Source organism: Octopus sinensis, linkage group LG13 (genome assembly GCF_006345805.1).
Source record: "Octopus sinensis linkage group LG13, ASM634580v1, whole genome shotgun sequence".
Taxonomy (NCBI): domain Eukaryota; kingdom Metazoa; phylum Mollusca; class Cephalopoda; order Octopoda; family Octopodidae; genus Octopus; species Octopus sinensis.
In genome coordinates this window covers 1615790-1642338 of record NC_043009.1, presented here as the reverse complement: position 1 = coordinate 1642338, position 26549 = coordinate 1615790, and the positions used below count along the sequence as shown (strand labels likewise).

At 39.9% G+C, this 26549-nt stretch overlaps 1 protein-coding gene and 1 long non-coding RNA gene across 37 annotated transcripts in view; one reads left to right on the top strand and one right to left on the bottom strand.

Annotated features, from left to right (window-relative positions):
- Positions 1 to 26549, top strand: part of LOC115218249 (neuroblast differentiation-associated protein AHNAK) — a 500913-nt gene that overhangs the window by 22265 nt on the left and 452099 nt on the right. The window lies entirely within an intron of this gene.
- LOC118765743 lies at positions 1944 to 13603 on the bottom strand. The gene is made up of 3 exons (XR_005001615.1): positions 13557 to 13603; positions 12865 to 12868; positions 1944 to 2061 (listed from the first exon to the last, which is right to left on the bottom strand). It is a non-coding gene; the product is annotated as an uncharacterized LOC118765743 (long non-coding RNA).

The window sequence follows — 26549 nt, the reverse complement described above, 5'->3', positions numbered from 1 at the left end:
GGGCAAGTGACTCCTACTCTATAATCCCAGGCTGATCAAATTATTGGGAGTGGATTTGATAGATGGAAACTGAAAGAAGCTTGTCTTGTGTTTGTGTTTCCTTTCATGTGTGTCTTTGTATTCGTGTGTGTGTACATCTGTGTGTGTGTGTGTACATCTGTGTGTGTGTGTGTACATCTGTGTGTGTGTGTGCACATGTATTTCTGAATGTGTGTTTGTATGTCTTTGTACACACATCTTTATGATGTGTGTCCATATATTGGGTCATCCCATAAATAATGTGTTTTTTTATACTTCTTTTATTTTTCAAAATTAAGATAAACAAATCTCTTTTTTTAATCCAAAATGTACTCTCCTTCATTTTCTACGATGCTCTTCTATCTATCTGTTAGACTTGCAAAGCTCCTCTTCAAAAATTCACTTGTCCATGACCAAAAATACCATTTCGGTACTGTAGAGACCTCGTCTACAGTATTCATATTTTTTCTGACCAGATCATTTTTAAAACTGCGAAATAAATGATAATCAGATTGGGCAATGTTCGGCGAATATGGTGGGTGGGGCATTGTTTCCCATTCGAACTGCTCCAGCCTTTGGAATATCATCCTCTCTGTATGTGGGCAAGCATTATCCTGATGGAAGAACACCTTCCGTCTTGAAACCAAAGATTGTCATTTTGCCTCAAGCGCAGACTTAAGCCACTCACAGTAGATCTCCTATGTTATTGTTTGGTTTGGGTTTAAAAGTTCAAAGTGGACTAAACCTTTCATATCCCATCAAACGGATGACAACACCATACATGTGTGAAGACCTTCTCTAGCCTGGGGTGCCAGTGTTTTTCCTTTCCCTACCCACTGTCTTCAGCACTCAACATTTTTATAGAGAACCCACTTCTCATCACCAGTCACTATTCAGTCCAAAAAAGGTTCATTCGGGAGACGTGACAGCAAAGAAGAACACACATTCACTCTGTGTGCAATTAAACTCGGGAAGTTTGTGAGGAACTCATTGACCCAATTTGCTGAGTTTTCTAATGGCACGCAGGTGTTGAGGAATTGTTGAATAACCAAATCCAAGCTTCTCTACTAGTTCCTCAAGTTATGAGGGGATTTTGTTCCACCAGTATTTGCAGGACATTCTTGTTGAGCTCTACAGATCTTCCAGGACAAGGTTTGTCTTTTAGGCTGTAGTTTCCAGCTCTGAATTTCTGGAACCACCGTTGACACTGGTTTATGCTTATTGTCCAATTCCCATATACTGCATTAATATTCCTCGCATTTTCCGTTGCGTTGTTGTGTTTTATTGAACTCGTAAAACAAAATATACTGAATATGTTCCTTTGTCACTTCCATAATAAATTTTGAAAAAATAACTGTTAAAATCGAACTTTCAAGCAATTGAAAAAAATCACATTATTATGGGATGACTCAATACCTTTCACTTAATACCTTTTACTTATTTGAAGACTAACAGAAACCACAAACTACTGAAAGAAGTCTGTTCAAAGCCAGCTAAGGGAGTAATTGATAAAGTATTTAAAAAATAATTGAATGTTACAAATATCTATTTATCTCTATCTTCATACAAGATTAACAAGCATTAAAGTAACATTAGCAATAATTCTCATACACATAAAAAAACATACATATACTCACAACGCCTATTACTTGTTAGATAAAAAAAATATAAGACAAACAGTTGATAGTAAAGAATGAATGTGAAATGTGAGGGTTTTGTTGATTTAATACAAGAGAGTGGTTATATATATCTTTTACTTGTTTCAGTAATTAGACTGTGGCCATGCTGGGGCCCACCTTGAAGAATCTTTAGTCGTACTTATTCTATTAGTCACTTCTGTTGAACCACTAAGTTATGGGCATATAAACGCACCAACACTGGTTGTCAAGCAATGATGGCAAACACACACACACACACACAAATATATATATATATATACATATATTAAAAATGAGGAAGACCGGTTTATGAGATTATCTTAGGTTACCCGTCCATAAAGGGTTTAGTTTTATGGCATATCATCAAGTCCCAAAAACCTGTTGGCTTTAAGAGATCATGGGCCAACAGGTTTTTGGGATATATGATAGGCTTCTCTCAGTTTCTGTCTACCAAATCCACTCACAAGGCTTTGGTTGGCCCAAGGCTATAGAAGACACTTGCCCAAGATGCCATGCAGTGGGACTGAACCTGGAACCATGTGGTTGGTAAGCAAGCTACTTACCACACAGCCACTCCTGCATCTATATACAAAAAATTATCTTCATGATTTTGTTTCTTTTACCTGGAAACTGGTCTGTAATTTGCTTTTCCTATGTTAATGAGTTTCCATTAATTGATAATGAAATTTTGTGTATTTTCTAAATTGTAGGATTTATAGCTTAATATTTAAGTATTTCAAGATTTTGCTCAAGGCCAGCAATTTTTGGGAAGGGGTTAATTGATGATATCGACCTCAGTGCTATATTTTATTGACCCCAAAAGGACGAACAGCAAGATTGACTTCAGTAGCATTTGAACTTAGAACATAAAGCCAGAAGGAATGCCACTAAGCATTTTATCTATGTTAATGATGTTGCCAGCTTGCCATGTTATATATAAATAATGGAAATACATTATAAATAAAAACTTGAGATAAATGATTTGTTGAGTTTAAGCAAATAAAAGATGAGTTATGGGTGGCAGAATATGAGAGTTTGATCGTAAGTGTTATTGAATATTTGGTTGTATTGATGGCATAGGTGAAAGTGTTTTTCTGAGATTATTACTTGTAATGTAGGTATGGTTTCTTTATTTCCTCATCATATAAAAAGGTAAGGATTTGAAACCTCAATGCTGAGCTTCAAATGTTCTTTTAAATTTATATATTGTAATAAACTCTTTATACCTACACTTTTCCTTCAATATTTAATCCTTCCATTACCATATTCAATACCTCTGATTCAATTAATTTTTAAAATAATGAATTTATTAAAACAATTTTGTCGTTAGTAAGCTGTGTTCGGAGCCTAAATTAACTTGAAATTTTGATGGGAGATTTTCATTTATATCTCTTTAAAATGCAAATCATAATCATTGAGCCAAGGACAGTTTTGGGCTAGTTGGTATCAAAAGGGTTAAGAACAAAAGATGCTAGTCAGAGCATAAAAAGCCAGCATTACTTTGAGCATTAGGGGTGGTGGTGGTGGTGGTGATAGAGGTGCTGGTAGTGTGTATGATGTTTTGAGGATGATGATGATGATGCTGACTTCAGTAGTGATGGCAATGATTTGATTATGATAGCATTGGTGGTGGAGATGGTATTTATGGTGGATCTATTAGTCATGATGTTAGTTGTGGCGTTAGATGATAATTGACGGTGGAGGCGGTGATGATGTGAATCACCACCATCCTGGTGATTATTATAATGGCAACAGGGATGATATGGCTGATGCTAATGGTAATGATGATGCTGATAATGCATGTGCATGCGTGCAGCATGTGTGTGTGGATGCATCAGTCAACAGATTCTCTACTTCTACTTCCTTGTTTTCTAATCTCAAATCAAAATCCATTCTCTGCTAGCAGACTAGTATTTCCTCTTAACCAAGAATTGGTCGACAGCTAAAAATATTACATTTTAGATATAAACATAGTGGATGTTTTGTTTGCGTTGTTTGGCATTTTTTTTTGTTTTTTGTTTTCATCATCTGTATTTGATAGTAGTGTTGGCTAAACTGGAAATCTCTCCCTTGTTCCCCCACTCTCTCTCTCTCTCTCTCTCCATATGTGTACGTCTATGCCATCATCATGTTTACATCCAGTTTTCCATGCTCACGTGGAATATCCTGAGGTAGATTTTTCTCTGGCTAAATATCCTCACCTGTTTACCATGTAAGGTAATGTTCATCCATGTCCAGACATAATTGAAGGCATAGCTGTGCGGTAAGAAGTTTGCTTCCCAACCACATGGCTTTAGGTTCAGTCCCATTGTGTGACACCTTGAGCAAGTTTTGCTAAAGCCTCGGGGCCAACCAAATCCTTGCGAGTGGATTTGGTAGATGAAGATGGAAAAAAGCCTATCGTGTGTGTGTGTGTGTGTGTGTCATTGCGGCTGTGTTTGATCCCCACTATTGCTTGACAACAATGTTGGTTTGTTTACATCCTCGTAACTTAGTCATCTAGCAAAAGAGATGGATGCAAAAAGTACCAGGCTTAAAAGTAAAAATAAACACTGGAAATTGATTTGTTCAACTTAAAATTTTTCAAGGCAGTGCTCCAGCATGGCCACAGTCAAATTACTTAAACAAGTAAAAGAATGTAAAAGAAACAGACCTGTTTTCGCAAAAGACTGAAAGTGGTTGCCGCTTGCATGACATTGACACTTGCTTACAATTGTTATCCAACGTCAATCGCAAAACGCATATGCACATCCATACATGTGCTTCTTTCAGTTTCCTATTTCTTTATTGCCCAGAAGGGGCTAAACATAAAGGGGACAAACAAGGACAGACAAAGGGTTAAGTTGGTTAGATTGAATCCAGTGCGTAACTGGTACTTAATTTATCGACCCCAAAAGGATGAAAGGCAAAGTCGACCTCGGCGGAATTTGAACTCAGAACGTAACAGCAGATAAAATACCACTAGGCATTTCACCCGGCATGCTAACGTTTCTGCCAGCTCGCTTCTTTCAGTTTCCATCTACCAAAATCACTCATGAGGACACAGATAGTGAAAGTGCTAAAGCAGCTAACCACCACCACCACCCCCTAATGCTCAAGGTAAAGCTGCATTTTGGTGCTCCAGTTAGAATCTGGTTTTGTTTTGAACCCTTTTGATAGAAACTTGGCTAAACCTGGTCTTTGGCACTCTGATTATAATTTGCTATTTAAAGCAGATATAAATGAATATTCTCCATCAAAATCTCAAGTTGAGTGTTGGAGACGCACTGCTAATTCTATCACTTTCAAATTTTGACACACAGCCGGCAATTTTGGGGAGAAGAGATAAGTCAATTACACCAACCCCAATTCTTCTTCTTTAACAGCATTCACCCGGGGTGGGTTGAGCTAGCTTCATTCATCCTCAATGCTACATCTCTCACAAACGCCGACCAGGCCTGGCGATTTGAGGCTAATGACCGCATGATCTCCAACCATTCCTTATTCCAGCGGTGAACACTGTAGATATGGGGACCTAGGTTGGGTTCCAGATCAGCGTTTGGACAACGAAAAACCTGGCTGATGAAGTCAAGACAGTCAACCCCAATGTTCAATTAGTACGTTTATCAACCCCAAAAGGATAAAAGGCAAAGTCTGTGGCTGTAGTAAAAGACACATGGCCAAGGCACTGCACTGGGATTGAACCCAAGGCCACATAGTTGAGAACCAAACTTCTTAACCACACAGCCATTCATGTTTATTTCATACATGTGGTAAATATTCTTCATTTATTTAATGTAAGCCACAGAAATGTATATATTATATATCATTTTGTGTAAACAAAAATATATATGTGTGTAAGTATATTACATAGTAATGGCGAAGATATTAATGTAATGGATATTAGCCATTATTCCTGAATAAACACAAGTTTTATGTCAAACCAAAACGAACCACCTTTTGATATGAATCAAACTATGTGGGTTAATAGAGAAAATTGTATCTCGATTCTGTCGACAGCAGATTTTAAGGTTATATCCCTTTTTCACATTCAGTGGAATTAAATTGAAACGAAAGTGGGAGATTGGAATTAGATCTACAAGAGCATCACTTTAATATCATTATTACATACACTTATATATGCATGAACGTGTGTGCGAGTGCATATATGAGTGTTTGTGTGAATCTCCATGAGAGAGTTTCTCTGTGTGTATCTACATGTGTGTGTTCCTGTGTCTATGTATCTATATATGTGTTCCTGTGACTATCGACATATGCTTGTGTCTATATCTATGTATCTACATATACATTTGATGTGTGTGTGTCTATATGCATTTATGCGTGTGTTTATATACATTGTGTGTGTGTGTGTGTCTGTATACATTTGTGTATGTGTGAGTCTATATATATTTGTGTGCGTGTGTGTCTATACATTTGCGTATATGTGCGTGTGTATATATATTTGTGTGTATGTGCATGTGTCTATATATATTTGCGTGTGTGTGTGTCTATATACATTTGTGTGTGTGTGCATGTATGTCTATATACATTTGTGTGTGAGTCTATATTTGTGCATGTGTGTGTCTATATATATTTGTGTGCGTGTGTATCTATATACATTTGTGTGTGTGTGCATGTGGGTGTCTATATATTTGTGTGTTTGCGTGTGTGTCTATATACATTTGTGTGTATATTCACATGTATGAATATATAGGTGCACGCACATACACACACTCGCACGCATGCATTTGTGTATAATGTGCATAAGATCTTCAATTTTATGTAATATACAAGTAGACATATTATCATCATTGTTTTTTAGCAATTATTTTTCCATTCTTCCAGACAGAATTCATTGAATCCTCATCATTTAACATCCCTTTCACCCTGCCAGGTTTGACACGAACTGATGAGTCAGAGGACTGACCTGACCTCCAAAGTCTGCTTTCGCATGGTGTCTACAGCTGGATGCCCTTCCAAATGCCCACCACTTTATAGAGAGTGTACTGGGTGAACTTTTCAGGGCACCAGCACTAGTGAGGTTACCAGGTACTCGAGATACAAGACCCCGTCCTCAACTGAGTGGTGTGTAGTATTGAGGGATATGAAAGTATGATAGAGGCACAGGAGGGTGTGTCTTGCTGAAGAGGTGAATACATGACCACCTGGTCTTTTAGCTGGATACGGTAACCTGTGCACTCAGCTAATTCATTCACACCTTTCTGCTCTTTTTAGTCCTCAAGGAACATTTTATTATATGAAGTTAGGGATAATTGTGTTACTTGATACAATAAAGTGTTCCCTGAGGATACATTGTGGTTGAGCATCTACTTGCATTTGGAGCAACCCAAGGCTATAGTAGAAGACACTTGCCCAATGTGCCACTCAGTTGGACTGAACCCAGAACCTTGTGCTATTTTCTACATTTGCTCTGTAAGTCATAACTAGTGATACTATTTTGTATAGAAGTTAATTAACAACTCTACAGTAATCAAACTGAATTATGAAAATCTACATGGAGATCTAAATGATTCCTCATCCAGGAATTGAACTCACATCCTCACAATTATAAGCCTGACACTAACCAGTGAGCCATGCGCTTTCAAATAATATCTAAATATTGGGTTGAAAAATCAATATTCACATTCTAATGTTCATAACTTCATGTGTACTCCAGAATCCATATTCTACACATATATATATACACACACATATATATATACACACATACATATATACACACATACATATATACAGAGGTGCAGGAGTGGCTATATGGTAAGAAGCTTGCTTCTCAACCACATGGCTCTGGGTTCAGTCCCACTGCATGGCATTTTGGGTAAGTGTCTTCTATAGCCTCGGGCCGACCAAAGCATTGTGAGTGGATTTAGTAGACGGAAACTGAAAGAAGCACATTGTGTGTGTGTGTGTGTGTATATGTATGTATTTGTGTGTGAGTGTTTGTCTCCCCCACCATTACTTGACAATGTCCCCGTAACTTAGTGGTTCAGCAAAGAAACTAATAGAATAAGTACTTGGCTTACAAAGAATTAGTCCTGGGGTCGATTTGTTCAACTAAAGGTGGTGCTCCAGCATGGCCACAGTCAAATGACTGAAACAAGCAATGGAATAAAAGATATATGCATGCATGCATACATACATACACACACACGCACATATATATACATACATACATATATAAACACCCAGATGCATACAGAGTTATCTTCTTTAGTGTTGAATTAGAAACCTGAGTCTTTATCCGCTTCCATGTCCTATCTATCTGCCTTACCATTTTGAATTTCTTTCAAATCCACCATATCATCCAACACTGATGTTACATTTCAAGTAGATTAGGAGATTATAAGCTTAGAAATAATTCTTGTTGTTATTGTTGTTTAACGCCAGGTTAACTCTTACGGAGCAGACATACAAATCATAGATATTCCAGGTGTTCTGTGTGCGTATATATATATATATATATATGTATATATATATATATATATATATTTTCATTTAGAGATAGTAGGCCCCTTCATCTCACCATATAAAAGAATTTAAATTTAAATACTTCCTCATATATATTTCCTCATTGAGAATAAAATTATATTTGTATGTATATATATATATATATATATATATCATCATCATCATCATCATCATTTAGCGTCCGTTTTCCATGCTAGCATGGGTTGGACGGTTCAACTGGGGTCTGGGGAGCCCGAAGGCTGCACCAGGCCAGTCAGATCTGGCAGTGTTTCTACAGCTGGATGCCCTTCCTAACGCCAATATATATATATATATATATATATGGCTCAGTGGTTAGTGTTGGGTTACAATCATGATGTGAGTTAAATTCCCAGACCTGGCTGTGTGTTGTGTTCTTGAGCAAGACACTTTATTTCACGTTGCTCCAGTTCACTCAGCTGTAGAAATGAGTTGCAGCGTCACAGGTGCCAAGCTGTATTGGCCCCTTTGCCTTTCCCTTGAACAACATTGGTGGCACAGTGAGGTGAGACTGGTATGCATGGGCGACTGCTGGTCTTCCACCGCAAAACAACCTTGCCTGGACTTGTGCCTCGAAGGGGAACTTTCTAGGTGCAATCCCATGGTCATTCATGACTAAAGGGGGCCTTTATATCCCTACCATTTATTCACTATTACAAAACCTGCATTATTTCATGAATTAACCCTTTAGCAATCAGATTACCCAGTCAAATGTAATCCTTATTTATTCACATTGTTTTGAATTAATAAGTAATTATATCGTAGCTTCAGGATTTTGATAATATGATTAAGTTTTAGTATGACATTGTGAGGTAGGCACAAGAGATTGTATCTGGCCAGTTTGAGCATGAAACAAATAGAATATTTTGGCCAGATATGGATGGTTTAAATGCTAAAGAGTTAAGACAGTTTTTTATGATACAAGGGAAATTTAGCTGCTATTTCTAACAGACAGGTTGACTACATAAGTTAATGGCTCTTTTGTTGGCTCACCGTACAGATGATGTAACATGGTTGGGGGCTGCATTTGTTGAGATGTTGGCTGGATGCTGTGCATAGTTAATGAATATGCCTGCAAATGTATATTTGGTTTATATGATGGAGTATGCATAGTTAATGAGGTGTAGTTACCAAGGTAGGTAGGTGAGGTAGGGTAGATAGGTAGGTAGTGTTACTTCAGGAAGCTATATAACAAGTATGTCAGTTCGTCTATCAGCAAATATGGGTAGAGTAGCTGGTGTTGGCAGGTGGCAATGATATTTCCAGGGTAGCCAGAGATGTCTTAGAGATAGGTGTGCCTTCTGGAACCATCTTTATAAATAGTGTATCTCTTTTTGCAATTATCACCCAATACCCCTATGGTGATGGTAATGATGGCAGGGGTGGTGGTGGTGGTGGTGGTGAGTTCAGGGTTTCCTCATACGAATATTACTGAATGGTTATATCATCATTAGAATATTATTACCTAATACTCAAATGATAATAGGTGGTGGTGGTGGTGGAACCTGGGTTCTCATTCCTGAGGTATGGTATTGTTAGTAGTAGTAGTAGTAGTAGTAGTTGTTGTTGTTGCTGTTGCTGTTGCTGTTGTTGTTGTTGTTGTTCCTCCTCCTCCTCCTCCTCCTCCTGTTCTTCTTGTTCTTCTTGTTCTTCAGTGAGGGATGTTGTTCTGGTGGATAATGTTGGAATGGTTAAAGTGGTAGTGTTAGTTCTTTATTTTTCATTTTAGCCAGAAGAAAGAATTCTCATCAAATGATGTATATTTTCTATACTGGCATAGGTCAGACAGTTTGACAAGAGCCTGCTAGAAACAGCTGCCAAACACCCTTCCATTTTAAAGAATAAGTGTGACATACCCTTCATAAGATGGGAGTTCCTGGGTGAAATATCTTTAATTGTGTCATGTGGTAGCTTACCTTACAAGAAATAGCTGTCAAATATCCCTCATATTATATCCTACAGTCTTGCAAAAATAGTGGGACACTGGAAATTGTGGTCATGGATGGACTGTATCTAAATAGTAGACAAGATGACCGTGACTGGAATGTCTTTGAATCATAGGCATGTTCAATGAGGGTTTACCTGGGGCTAAACAACAACATCAATGTGAGTGGAGGGAAAGTTCCAAAGGATTGATGCTCTGGAGAATAAGAACTGAGCCCTTCTGTAAAAGGCACCTAAAGGCTAGATTGTGGTGCTATACTGGGGGCCATACAGAAATGATCATTCTAAAACAGGAAGGTTTGCACTTATGAGCTTCCATACTGTTTCTGTTCTCCAGATTTCATTCAGCAACTTTGAAGGTTTTGTTTGCATTTCCCTGTCAGAGAGAATTTGGGAGAATAAGGATAAAAGCAGTGATTGTAGTGCTGGCTGCAGTGGAGGTGGTAGTACTTGAGAGGTAATGGTTGGTAGTTGTTAATGGCAACATCGGAAGAAAGGGGTTGGGTTTTATCAATAGCCATCTTTTAATGGGGTTTCACTTCATACTAACCATCTGGAGCTTATTTATATACACACAAGCACAAATATGCATAGATATATGCGTATTCATACATACACACAAATACACATGCATACACACAAATACACATGCATACACACACACGTAGACACACACACACATATACAAACAAATGCATACATTTGAAGGAGCTTCACTGGTGTTACTAGCCATATGGCCCTCACACACACATACATGTATACACACACACACATATATATATGCACACACAGAATGAGGTCTCACTGCTGTTACTAAACATCTGGCACACATACACACAAAACATACATCTCTTCATAAAGATATTCATAAACGTGTGTGTGTATATATATATATATATATAGAGAGAGAGAGAGATACACATACATTCACATATCTTGATACACATATATACATGTGTGTGTAAACATATACACACAGACTTATATCTTAATACATACATACATATATATATATACATACAGTCATATATCTTGAGAGTGATCAACTGATGAAATCATACTGCTGTTATAAAACACCTGGCATACACACCACACATACATACATATATATATACACCCTCACATACATATATATATATATACATACACACACACACACAAACATATCTACACAAATACATGGATGCATAGTAATCAACTGACTGATGCAACTTTTCTGCTACTACTAAACTTCTTCCAAACAAGTAACATACATACACATATATACGCAACATGCACATACACAGACATGTATAAACAATGCACATACAATCGCACATGTATATATACATAAATAAATACGCACACACGCACATATATATATATACATACACTTATATACAGACTCAATGCTGCTGATACATACATAACCTCTTATACATTTATATACACTTGCAGTTTGTATTATGATACTCATATATGCAGAGTGTTTAAGTTTAAGTTTAAGTGTTTACACTTAGGCCTAAATTTTATCTGATGCATAGAATTATATACACATGTATGTACGTTATTCTTTTAGTTTTTAATTTTTATCCATTTACTTGTTTCAGTTCATTTGACTGTTGTCATGCTGGAGCATTGCCTTGAAGGGGCTTTAGTCAAAGAAATCGACCCCAGGACTTATTCTTTGTAAGCCTAGTACTTATTCTATTGGCATCTTTTGCCGAACTACTAAGTTACTGGGGATGTAAACATACCAACATTGGTTACCAAGCAATGGTTGGGGGAAAAACACAATGATACACACTCACACAGATGAGGGGCTTCTTTCAGTTTCCATTTACCATATCCACCCACAAGGCTTTGGTTGGCCCAGGGCTATAGTAGAAGACACTTGTCCTAGTTGCTACACAGTGGAACTGAACCTGGAACCATGTGGTTGGGAAGCAAGCTTCTTACCCCACAGCCATGCCTAAAGTATAATTGAGGTGCATGTGTGGTCACTTTACAACCACATGGTTTTGGGTTCAGTCTCAATGCACAGTACCTTGGGCAAATGTCTTCTACAATAGCCCTGGGTTGACTAATTCCTTGTGAGTGAATTTGGTAGATGGAAACTGTATGGAAGCTCGTCATGTGTCTGTTTCTGTTTGTGTCTGTTCTCACCTCTCTGCTTGACAACCAGTGTTGATTTGTTTATATCCTCATAACTTAAAGGTTTGGCTTTAAGAGGCTGATAGAATAAATACCAGACTTGAAAATAAATCCTCGGAGTGATTTGTTCATCTAAACTCTTGAAGGCAATGCCCCAGCATGGCCACAGTCCAGCAACTGAAGCAAATAGGACAAACGATAAAAACTCAAACCTATACAGTAAGGTGAAGGCACATGGCTCAGTGGTTAGAGCGTTGGGCTCACAATCATGAGGTAGCAAGTTCAATTCCCCATTCAGGCTGTGTGTTGTGTTCTTGAGCAAGTCACTTTATTTTCACATTGCTCAGTTCACTCAGCTGTAGAAACAAGTTGCAACATCACTGGTGCCAAGCTGTATTGGCCCCTTTGCCTTTCCCTTGGACAATATTGGTGGCACAGAGAAGGGAGGCTGGTATGTATGGGCGACTGCTGGTCTTCCACAAAAAGATTTGTCTGGACTTGTGTCTTGGAGGAGAACTTTCTAGGTGCAATCCCATGGTCATTCATTACAAATGGGGGTTTAACCCTTTTTTAATATAATAAAATAATAAATAGTTCAATGAAATGAATTTACATATTACAAAACCCCCCTGTGATAAAAATAAAAAAGTAAACCCACTTCTATGCTTTTTGATGTGTTGAGGGGGGGAATTTGTTAACTGATCCTCAGAGAAGTCCTATCTGGCTTTCTTTTCCTGTTAAACGTTTAGCATTTAAACTGGCCAAATCTGATCCAAATATTTTGCCTGTTTTAGATTCCAACTAGCTAGATCTGGTCTCTCACACCTACCCTACGATGCCATTATAGAAATAAATAATCTCATCATTGAAATCTTGAAGTTATGAGATATTGTATAATTAATTCAAAACGAAGTTAATAATTAATACATTCAAGAGAATAATCTGAATATTAAGAGGTTAATAGCATAGAACAGTGGTTCCCAAAGTGGCCAGTATTCCGTCCCCCCACACGGGGGCGGTGGAAAGTTCCAAGGGGGTCATTGAACAAAAGTGGGGGGGGTAACAAGGGAGCGATTCACGTAAGATCAACAAAATAATCAGTTCATTACTCTTTACTCTCTCTTTACTCTTTTACTCGTTTCAGTCATTTGACTGCAGCCATACTGGAGCACCGCCTTTAGTCGAGCAAATCGACCCCAGTACTTATTCCCTGGAAGCCTAGTACTAATTCTATCAGTCTCTTTTGCCGAACCGCTAAGTTACGGAGACATAAACACGCAACTATTGGTTGTCAAGCGATGTTGGGGGGACAATCACAGACACACATACATACACACACATACATATATATATATGCATATATATGGTGGGCTTCTTTCAGTTTCCGTCTACCAAACCCACTCACAAGGCTTTGGTCGGCCTGAGGTTATAGTAGAAGACACTTGCCCAAGGTGCCATGCAGTGGGACTGAACCCGGAAGAATGTGATAGGTAAGCAAGCTACTTACCACACAGCCACTCCTGTGCCTAAGTTAAGTTTTATTTATGAAATACAGTTGCTTTGAATTTGCTTCAGAAAGAGGTCAATGTTTGTGATGGTCAGTTGGGGTTGAAGTGCTAGGAATGTGGCCTGGGTGTCAAGGGAGCAGCAGTCCAAAAAACTTTGGGAACCACTGGCATATTAAGCAGTCGTATAAGGCAATCATTAGACTAGCACCATAATGAATAGCCTAATTTGCATATTTGTGCTTTGTCAGCTCATTAATTATGCCCAGCTTTTTTCCTCAGTACATTCTTTTATTCTTTTACTTGTTTCTGTCATTAGACTTTGGCCATGCTGGGGCACTACCTTGAATTTTTAGTTGAATGAATCGACCCCAGTACTAATTTAAGTCTGGTACTTGTTCTATCAGTCACTTTTGCTGAACCGCTAAGTTACAAGGACATAAATACACCAACACTGGGTGTTGAACAGTGGTAGGGGGTCAAACACACACACTTATATATACAGGCTTCTTTCAGTTTTCACCTACCAAATCCACTCACGAGGCTTTGGTTGGCCCGAGGCTATAGTAAAAGACACTTGCCACACAGTGGGAGTGAACCCAGAACCATGTGGTTGGAAAGTAAGCTTCTTACCACACTGCCACCATTTGTATGCCATCTTTAGTGCACATTGATGTAGTGTACCCTGGAGAGCATGGCTGCTTCATTTTTTTCTAGTCTTCACAGATTGTCTCACTTCCATGTAGCATTGAAGTTCATACACAAGCTTCACACAAGCCTATCTTTCCTTCGAAAGAGAAAAACCCCTTTGTTCTTTTCTACTATAGGCATAAGGCCCAAAATTTTTAGGGGAGGAAGCCAGTCGATTAGATCAACTTCAGTACATAACTGGTACTTAATTTATCAACCCCGAAAGGATGAAAGGCAAGGCTGACCTCAGGGGAATTTGAACTCAGAATGTAAAGACATACGAAATACTGCTAAGCATTTTGCCCGGCGTGCTAATGTTTCTGCTGGCTCACCCCCTTAGAAAAACCCCTTTATCAACAGAAATAATTGATCCCTAAACTTTAAGATTTTTCATACTCTGCTCACTGTACCTCTAGAATGCACACCACCTCCTCCACTATTACTGTTAATTAGGTCACCTAGGTAACAGAAGCTATCAGTTACTTTTAAGGATTTTCTTGGGAATTTGAGAGAATCTATTTTCGTGTGCTTATTGCTCTTGCACCTTAACCTGCTTTTGGTTCCACTGCACCTCACACATGTGTGTATGTGCAGTACACAGCCTCTGTTACTTAAGTACCCTAATTAGCAGTGGTGGGGGATATTCTGAACAATGGTAGCCAGTGTAAGAATGGAGTGGAGAGAGAGAGAGAGTTCAGGGAGGTGGCTGTGTGGTAAGAAGCTTGCTTCCCAACCACATGGTCCTGGTTCAGTCCCACTGCATGGCACCTTGGGCAAGCGTCTTCTATTTTAGCCTTGGTCCAACCAAAGGCATGTGAGTGAATTTGGTTGACGGAAATTGAAAGAATCCTGTCATGTGTGTGTCTGTGTGTCTGTGTCCTCCTCCCCATCACTTGACAACTGATGTTGGTGTGTTTACATCCCAGAAACTTAGTGGCTCAGCAAAGGAGTCTGATAAAATAAGTACTGGGCTTACGAAGAATAAGTCCTGGGGTCAATTTCTTTAACTAAAGGCAGTGCTCCAGCATGGTCAGTCAAATAACTCAAATAAAAGAATACACGAATGTGTGTGTGTGTGTTGTGTGTGTGTGTGTGTGCAGGCATGGCTGTGTGGTAATAAACTTGCTTCCCAACCACATGGTTCTGGGTTCAGTCCCACTGTGTGACATCTTGGGTAAGTATCTTCTACTATAACCTTGGGGGCTGACCAAAGCTTTGTGAGTGCATTTGGTAGTCAGAAACTGAAAGAAGCTCATCATGTATATATATGTATATACACACAAACGTGTTTGTGTGTGTGTGCGTCTTGTCAACCGGTACTGGTATGTTTACATCCCTGTAACTTAGCAGTTCAGCAAAAATGACTGATAGAATGAGTACTGGTTATGGTACATCCTTCAGTGCAGATACACCTTGTCAGGTGACTATACGCAGACAAGCAGGAAGTAAATAGACACCTTTAATTTTCAAAATCTTTCATTTTATATTAATTGGTTGAAGGAGAGGGTTTCTTCTAGCTGCTCGTTCATAATACCCAAGATTATGCAGATATGTAACACACATTCTTGGACTAACTTCTAGCTGTTTTGCAATGTCAGAAGCCTTCGAACAGGGTTTGTTTTCCACAATTCTCTTCAACTAGAGAAGCTTCCTTTCCAAGGGCCCAGGTCGGCCAGGACAAAAATCTGTTGGTTCTTTTCCTTGGCTTTTGAATTTCACTATAATTCTATTAACAGTTGCAAGAGGAATTTGAAGATTTTCAGCAATTTTTCACCAGCCTCAGATTGCCCAACAATATGACCACTTTGAAAATCTGACAGTTGTGCTGAATTTTTTGTGAGTGGCATGGTTACTCTTTGCAAATGTTTAATATAATGGCACCTGGAATGAAAAAGAATAATTACATTGTAAATTCTCCACTACTGAAAACATTAAGATGCTTAGATTAGAAATTTTGAAAATTAAAGGTGTCTATTTACTTCCTGCATGTCTGTGTGGTGTGTGTGTGTGTGTGTGTGTGCATATATATATATATATATATATAAAGGCAGCAAGCTGGCAGAAACGTTAGCACGCCAGGCGAAATGTGTAGCCGTATTTCGTCTGCCGTTATGTTCTGAGTTCAAATTCTGCCGAGGTCGACTTTGCCTTTCATCCTTTCGGGGTCGATAAATTAAGTACCAGTTACGCACTGGGGTCGATGTAATCGACTTAATCTGTTTGTCTGTCCTTGTTTGTTCCCCCTCTATATTTAGCTCCTTCTGGGTAGTAAAGAATATATATATATATATATATATAAATGCTGTTTTTACTGAGATCTCCCTTTTTAGTAGAAGAAATAGCTATAACCCTTTGACTGCTATTTCTAAATTCGGTATGTGGTAAGGCAACTCGTTGCTAAACCCTTATTGCTTAGTATATATATATATATATATATATATGGTGTTCAAGTTTATTACCTACCTGGTATCCTGCTTTTGACAACAGAACTCAATCACACATAATACATAGATTCATGTGCTTGTGTCCTTGTGTGTGTGTTTGTCCTCCTGCCATCATTTGGCAACCGATGTTGGTGTGTTTACATCTCCATAATTTAGCAGTTCAGTGAAAGAGACTGATAGAATAAGTAGTAGGCTTACAAAGAATAAGTTCTGGGATCAATTTGTTGAACTAAAACCCTTTAAGGTGGTGCCAAAGGGCAAAGATGTAGAAGGAATTTGAGTCACTTGTTTTTGGAACCCTGCCAGTCAGCAGCTGGTCTTAAAAGTCTTCTGAGGACTCATCAACGGAGGGTCTGTGTGATGGGGTGTAGCGGGGTTTGTTGATGGGACGGTTATCATCCCTCAAAATGAGGCAATCATCATATCATATATATATATATATATATAAGAGATAATGGTGTCATTGAGACCCAAAGGTGTCAGGTAATGCTGAATAAGTGCTAGAGACAGATCATAGTTAAGTTCCAGATTTGGTAATTTTGCAAATAAGGGGTTCAACGTTGGTTCTATGTCAGCGTGTGTATATAAGAATTTTTTGCGTAATACGATTAAAAACCAAGGGTGTGTGGATATTAGAGCATTTATTAGAGCTTCTATCTATAAATGCTCTAATATCTACACAACCTTGGTTTTTTAAATCTTATTACGCAAAAAATTCTTATATATATATATTTGAGAAATAGATAGATAAAGGAGTTGTATAAAATCTGGGTTCAGAGAATTGCATGGCTATTACAAGAGTTGAAATGTTGATGTAATCCTGATGATCTGATGAGCTTGCTTTCTGTATGTGCATTGATTTGTGAATATGCAGAGTATACATACTGATGCAAACATGTATGTATAAAGTCTTGCATAGTGAAATTAATACTACATGAAGAAGGTTGCAAAACAGCTATAATTATATGGAAGTCATGTGGTTAAATAAATATATCTTTACCTGTCATACCCCTGATATTATTGTTGTATATATATATATATTTGTGTGTGTGTGTGTGTGTGGAGTGAATTGGTAGGTATTTGTTTACTAACAGGGGTGAGAAAGTACACAATATGTAAAACTTGTATATTTTATTAGAAGCTGACACTTCTTGAAACATAACTCTGAAATTCCTATTCAAATGGTTTAGGTGGGGGAAGCATCATGACACTATTTGTAAACATAGCAAAATATGACTATTCAATTGTACATCAAGATTTGATTGGTACCGAAAAAATATTCAAAAATGAATCACATGTGCACACATTCTCTAATGAGAGTGTATACACCACTAGCTTTGAATGATAATATCCATTTGATATCCAGCTCTGTGTGTGTATGTATATGTATGTATGTATGTATATATATATATATATATTATATATATATATATTAAGGTTCAGGTGAATAAGGAACTTAAACGGTAAGGCACCAGGTTGGATCAGAATTGATAATTGCTTATAGACTAATGCCAACATTGGTACAGAAGTACTGGCAGAAGGATACTCAGGTTGTGTGCACAATTAATGTACTCATTATTCAATTAAAAAAATTCGTTGGAAACAGCTGTAATGAATTGACGTCTGTCCATTGTTTGTTAGATGAAGTTGTGACTTGAGTTTCATGCTGCTGTGATCATCAGGAATTCATCTAATAATTGCAGTGGCATGAAACGAGTCACAAGAATACAAATGTCCAGTTTCCAATCTAGGACATACTTCACTGCATTCATTGAATATGCTTCCATTCTTCAACAGATTTTAATATCATTTGAATATATATGTATGTGTGTGTGTGTGTGTGTGTGTATTCATATGTGATAGGCACCCATCACTGGCTCTTCTTTTACTCGTTTCACTCATTTGGCTGTGGCCATGCGGTCATGCTGGGACACCACCTTGAGGAATATTTAATTGAATGAGTCAATCCCAGTACTTACTGTTTTTCTTTTTAAGACTGTTACTTATTCTATCAGTCTCTTTTGCTAAACTGCTAAGTTATGGAAACGTAAACACCAACACCAGTTGTCAAGTCATGATAAAGGACAGACAGAGACATACACACACAAACACATCTCTCTCTCTCTCTCTCTCTCTATATATATATATATTATATATATATATATATATATATATAATATATATATATATAAAGTTCAACAAAATTTAGATTCAGATGAATATGGTACTTAAGTCAAAGGCACCAGAATTTTGTATGGCATTATCCATATAAATCCATGGGGTGATTACAATCAAAATAGGCAACAATTGCTCGACATTTTAAAACTGATGTAATGCTTACAGGTGTTTAATAAAATGAAGTAGCCTGAAACGATCGTACCACATTACCTCGGATATACTTGTTGCTTATTTTGATATATATATATATATCATGATACCCTTCTGCAGGCTACTTCAAAGACTAGTAGCAAGGACCTCATCTTTGTAGGTGGAGATTTTAATGGGCATGTTGGGCGGGAATCGGGTATCTTCACTGGGGTACATGGTGGCTATGGTATTGGCACCAGAAATGATGAGGGAACTAGACTGCTGGAATTCTGTGATGCATGTAACCTTTCAATCTGCAACACTAACTTCAAGAAGCCAGTCTGCCACCTTATAACTTATCAGTCAGGAGACTCCGCTAGCCAAATAGACTTCATCCTCACCAGACAGCGGGATGCAGGGTTGCTCTTGAATACAAAGACCCTCCCGGGTGAAGAATGTATCCCTCAGCATAGACTAATCATCAGTGACTTTAAGCTTGAGGCCAGAAGGACTCCAAGAAACAAACCAATCCAGAAAAGAAGGATTTGGAGGCTAAAGAACCCTTCACATGGTCAGAAATTTAGGGACATACTCATCAAGAAATTTGATGAGAGGGAGGAGGAGCTTCAGACGTCAGACATAGAAGGTAGCTGGGAATTCCTACGGGACAGCTTGCTGAGTGCCACAGACCGAGTCTGTGGATGGTGCAAAGTCCCTTCCAGACCTAGAATTACGTGGTGGTGGAATAGTGCAGTAGATAAAGCCATCTGTAAAAAGAGACGGGCCTGGAAAGCCTGGAAGGCTGGGGGCAGCAGGGAACTGTACCAGATAGCCAAAAGGGAGGCTGGGCGGCAGGTATACATAGCCAAAGATGTAGCAGAAAAGAAGAAGTTTGCCAATGTCCAGCGACGTGAGGATCAAAGAGCTGAAGTATTTCGGATTGCCAGACAGTGTGTCAGAGAAAATAGTGATGTTATAGGAGAGAAATGTGTCCGCATGGATGATGGGGCACTTGCTTTTACTGCTAGTGAAAAGAAAGAGGCTTGGAGAAGCCATTATGAAAGACTGCTGAATGAGGAGAATGAATGGGAGGAGGAGAGCCTGCCAATGTTGACCCAGTAGAGGGACCAGCTACCCGAATAGACAGCTCCCTTGTAGATAAGGCAATTAAGGATATGAAACCAGGCAAAGCCCCTGGCCTATCAGGAATCACTGCTGAGATGCTTAAAACAGCTGGCTATGTGGGCTATGCCATAGTCACCCGCATTGTAAACCAGGTAGTTCACAATGGAGTCATACCCAATGACTGGTGCAGCAGCACCATAGTCAACTGCTACAAGGGTAAGGGTGATGCTCTAGATAGAAATAACTACAGAGGTATCAAACTGTTGGACCAGGTGATGAAGGTCTCAGAGAAGGTCATAACCCATCTCATTAGGGAGAGAATTTGTTTAGATGAAATGCAGTTCGGTTTTGTACCAGGTAGAAGCACCACTGATGCTATATCCTGGTCCGACAACTGCAGGAGAAGTACCTAGCTAAAGATAAACCCCTCTACATAGCTTTTGTAGACTTGGAGAAAGCCTTTGACAGGGTTCCCCGTTCCCTTATCTGGTGGTCGATGCGGAAACTGGAGATTGAAGAATGGCTAATAAGGGCTGTACAGGCTCTATACAGAGAGGCTGTCAGCAAGGTTAGGATTGGCAACGAATATAGTGAAGAATTCCGGGTAGAAGTAGGTGTGCACCAGGGCTCAGCCCTCAGTCCCCTTTTATTCATCATAGTCCTTCAGGCAATAACAGAGGAATTCAAAACGGGATGCCCCTGGGAGCTCCTCTATGCCGATGACCTAGCTCTCATAGCAGAATCACTACCGGAACTAGAAGAGAAATTTCGGGTGTGGAAGCAAGGGTTGGAATCAAAGGGCCTTAGAATAAATGTAGCAAAGACCAAAGTATTAGTAAGCAGCAAGAGGTACTCAGCACACACACCCTCGGGTAGGTGGCCCTGCTCAATCTGTAGGAAAGGTACAGGTAGAAACTCCATAAGATGCACCCAATGTAAGTTATGGACACATAAGAGGTGCAGCAACATTAAAGGGAAATTAACAGATAAGATAGCTTTCATGTGTGGCAGATGCACAGGGACAATAGACACAACAGACACTCAGAAAACAGATTCCATCACACTCCAGGGAGAGAAACTAGAAGTAGTTGATAGTTTCCGCTACCTGGGTGACCAAGTTAGTAGCGGAGGTGGATGCACAGAGAGTATCACCACTAGAATACGAATAGCCTGGGCAAAGTTCAGAAAGCTCCTACCCCTACTGGCAACAAAAGGTCTCTCCCTCAGAGCGAAAGGTAGATTGTATGATGCATGTGTGCGAACTGCCATGCTTCACGGTAATGAAACATGGGCTGTGACTGCAGAGGACATGCGTAGACTTGAAAGAAATGAAGCTAGCATGATCCGCTGGATGTGTAGTGTCAGTGTGCACGCAAGACAGAGTGTAAGCATCCTAAGAGAAATGCTGGATATAAGAAGCATCAGATGTGGTGTGCAAGAGCGACGCTTGCGATGGTATGGTCATGTGCTGCGGATGGATGAAGAGAGATGTGTGAAGAAGTGCCACTCCCAAACAGTTGAAGGTATCAGGGGGAGAGGTATACCCAGGAAGACATGGGATGAGGTAGTCAAGCATGACCTCAGAGCATTGGGCCTCACTGAGGCAATGGCGAAGGACCGAGATCTCTGGAGATATGCTGTGACTGCAAAGACCCGGGCTGCTTTCTGCAGCAATTCCACATACCCCCTACCCATTCAAAGTACCCCGGATCCCCAAAGTACCCCGGACCCAGTTGCCCCCGTGCCGCTGGCACGTTAAAAGCTCGAACCGATCGTGACCGATGCCGGACCCCCCGGCCCCTGTGCAGGTGGCACGTAAAAAGCACCCAATCCACTCACGGAGTGGTTGGCGTTAGGAAGGGCATCCAGCCGTAGAAACTCTGCCAAATCAGACTGGAGCCTGGAGCGGCCCCTGGCTTCCCAGACCCCGGTCGAACCGTCCAACCCGTGCTAGCGCGGAAAACGGACCTTAAACGATGATGATGATCATCATTATAGGATAAGCTGTCATCCACTTTCATTTTTGTTATATTTTGCTCACATTCAGCATTAATTAGGTGCACTGCAACAAAGGTTTTCCTTTTTTCTTATTATATGGGTGTATGTGTGTGTGTGTGGAGGCGCAATGGCCCAGTGGTTAGGGCAGCGGGCTCGCGGTTGGAGGATCGTGGTTTCGATTTCCAGACCAGGCGTTGCATGTCTTAATTGAGCGAAAACACCTAAAGCTCCATGAGGCTCCAGCAAGGGGTCGTGGCGACCCCTGTTGTACTCTTTCGCCCCATTTCCCTCACTCTCTCTTCCTGCTTCTTGAGTAACTGCGATGGACTGGCATCCTGTCCAGCTGGGGGTAACACATACTCCACAGAAACCGGGAAACCAGGTCCATGAGACTGGCTAGGCTTGAAAAGGGCGCATAAAAATAAAATATATATGCACACACATACACACGATGGGCTTCTTTCAGTTTCTTATTTCTTTATTGCCCACAAGGGGCTAAACAAGGACAGACAAAGGCATTAAGTCGATTACATCAACCCCAGTGCCTGACTGGTATTTAATTTATCGACCCCGAAAGGATGAAAGGCAAGTCAACCTTGGCAGAATTTGAACTCAGAACATAACGGCAGACGAAATACTGCTAAGCATTTTGTCCGGTGTGCTAACGTTTCTGCCAGCTCACAGTTTCTGTCTACCAAATTCACTCACAAGGCTTTGGCTGGCCTGAAGCTGTAGTAGAAGACACTTGCCCAAGGTGCCACACACAGAGATTGAACCCAGAAGCTTCTTTCCACACACCCACACCTATCTATACACACACACACACACACACACACACACACACACACACATGCAAAATAAATATGGTTTAAAATTCTTTACTCACAGCATCCTCCTACCATATTCTTCAGTCTCGTTCTTCGTGTCTAAACTCTGCGACCAACTTAACCAATAAACCTGTAACATGAAAATTTACTAAAACAACACTAAAAGTCTTTCCTGACATCTGTTTTGCTGTGCCATGGAACATATGGGCTTCGGAGTCAATGCTACTGTTTATATATTGTGCACTTTGATAAGCACTACAAACACATACATACACACACACGTGTGTGTGCACATATACTCTCTCTCTCTCTCTCCCTCTCTCTCTTACATGTCCACATAAACATATATAATTTTTTGTTGATTCGTCAGAATGTAATTTTTGTTGACTCATAAATATACACATGTGTGTGTGTGTGTGTGTGTGTGTGTGTGTGTGTATCTTTGTGTGTGATCATCATTTATCGTCTGTTTTCCATGCTGGCATGGGTTAGACAGTTTGATAGGAGCTGTCCAGCCAGAGATCTGTCCAAAATCCAATTGTCTGTTTTGGCACAGCTGGATACTCTTCTTCTTGACATCAGCCACTTTACAGATTGTGTTGGGTGCTTCTTATATGCCACCAGCATGCACACACACACACACACACACAGGTGCAGATGTAATTGTGTGTGGTCAAGAAGTTTGCTTCTCACACTGTGACCCTGATTCACTCCCACCTCATGACACCTTGAGCAAGTATCTCCTATCATAGTTCCAAGCTGGCCAAACCCTCGTGAGTGGATTTGGAAGGTGGAAACTGAAAGAGGTCCATCGTGCATGCATATGTCACCATTCGAGTGTGGTCGATGCCAGTGCTGCCTGACCAGCTCCCGTGCTGGAGGCACATAAAAAGCATCCACTACACTCTTGGGACCATGGGTTTATTTTCCATCAATGACCGTGTTGATAAGGATTGTGTTTCTGTCAAATTGGAAGATTCATCAATGATGATAGTAAGTTTGGTGATGTGTGAGGTGGAAGTGGTGGCCCATACTGGAGCTGTATATGGGCCCAACAGCAGAGTTGCTATTGAGTTTATTATTGTGGTAGAGTTAGTATCCTTGGTAGCGCTAGCAATGATGGTTTTCATGCTAGCAGAGGTAGCGAAGATTGTTTATGATGGTGGTGGTGATAGTGGTTATAATGATGATGGTGCTACTAGTGGTGATGATGATGACACTAACGATGGTACTGATGGTTGTGGTGGTAGTAATAAGGTTGGTAACTATGGTGATAGTAGTGCCATATTCGTGGTGTAGTGACGTTCATGCTGCTACTGGTGATGATAATGATGACAGTAGCAGTGATGGTGGTAGCAGCAGTTGTGGTGATGACGGTGGTGGTGGTGGTAGTAGTATTTATGTTAGCAGTTATGATGATGATAGTGATAGTAGGGGTGTTGTGATATTCATGATCGTACAAGTGTACATGATGATGATGATGATGGTGGTGGTGTTGGGGGTTCATAACAGTGCAGTTGATGGTGGTGGTGGTGGTGATGATAGACATCTAGAAAGAAAAATCATTTTCAATGAGTCACATAATTTGCTACTCCAGCCTGGAGTTTTTTGTTGTTATAAAATTAGTGTTGTTGATGGTGGTGGTGGTGGTGGTGGTGGCAGGTTACAGAGAGTGGAGTAAAGAAGAAAGGCCATATCTGCCATGCTATGTAGATGAGAGGTGTTTAATGAACGGAGGAGTGGGAGGGAGTGGGGAAATCGGCAGTGGTGTGTGTGGGGGGGGTTGACGAGCAAGGAATGCATCACTCTGCCAAACACCTGACCCAAGAGACAATCACGCCCTCAACACACATATGCACACACACACACACACACAAGCACACAGACAAGCGCACATACACACAAACACATACAAGCATACTTACACACACATACAGAGGCACACACAGACTAATACACACACACACACATGCACAAGCATACACATACGCAAATGCATGCATGCCTACAAATCTACGCACATACACATGCACACCTTCTCTCTTCAACACCACCACCACCACTACCCTAACTCCTGAACTGCACCATTCATTCCATCCCCCCCCCTTCTTGTCCTCCCACCCATAAAATTCCTGATAGTTCCCTCTTCCTCCCTCTCTCAAAAAAACAAAAACAAAACTACTACCCGAGAAATAATAATAATAATAATAAACATAATAATAATAATCTGAGATTATAGGTGTGCCAGCTTCTGGAAATCTGATTGAAAGTCTTGTAGTAGTAGTTGTAGTAGTTGATTTAAATGTCAGGAGAGGGGCAGAGGGCTTGTCCCAAAAGATCCTAAAAAACAAAAGTTTTGATAGGATTCCTTGGTAAAGATTCAGGTTCACTCTTTAGTTTTCTTCTTTTTTTTTTAATTCTTGTTTTGAATAATAATTTTTTTAACAACCGAGGAACAAAGTCTGAAATTTTGATAAATTGGTTCATTCGCTACCATCAACCCAATGACTGGTACTTTTGTGTTATCAACCCTAAAAGGACCGAAAGCATAACTGGCCTCAGTGGGATTTGAACTCAGAATGTAAAGAGCTGCAAGAAATATCACTTAGCATTTTGTCCAAACACACTAACAATTCTACCAGCTCACCATCTTAGTAATACTAATAATAAAACCTTTCTACTATAGGCTCAAAGCCTGAAATTTGAAGGGAGGGGGAAGGTAGTTGTTTATATTAACCCTAGTGCTCAACTGTGAAGGCACATGGCTCAGTGGTTAGAGCATCGAGCTTACGATCGTGAGGTTGTAAGTTCGAATCCCGGACCAGGCTGTGTGTTGTGTTCTTGAGCAAGACACTTTATTTCACGTTGCTCCAGTTCACTCAGCTGTAGAAATGAGTTGCAACGTCACAGGTGCCAAGCTGTATCGGCCCCTTTGCCTTTCCCTTGGATAACACTGGTGGTATGGAGAGGGGAGGCCGGTATGCATGGGTGACTGCTGGTCTTCCATAAACAACCTTGCCCGGACTTGTACCTGGGAAGATAACTTTCTAGGTGCAATCCCACACACAATTACACACACACACTTGCACAGACTTGTGTGCATGCACATACCCACACATACATTCTTCTCTTACACTCTCCTCTCTTAAAGAACTTTTTCTTTACCCATTCCCTTCATGTCATTTCACATGTGAATTGTTGTCGACTTCTTTTTTTCCTCCATCTTCTTTTTCCATTGGACTTTCCTCTGTCTCCTCTTTCTGAAAAAGAGCTTTCCTCAAAATATAAAACCACCTTTCTTTCCTTCCTGAGTGTTTACTAATGCTTTACATGTACCACATCCTTGTGTTGTTGTTGTTTTGTGCTTGTTCTTCATAGTTTTGAATTTACTATATCATCATCATCATCATTTAA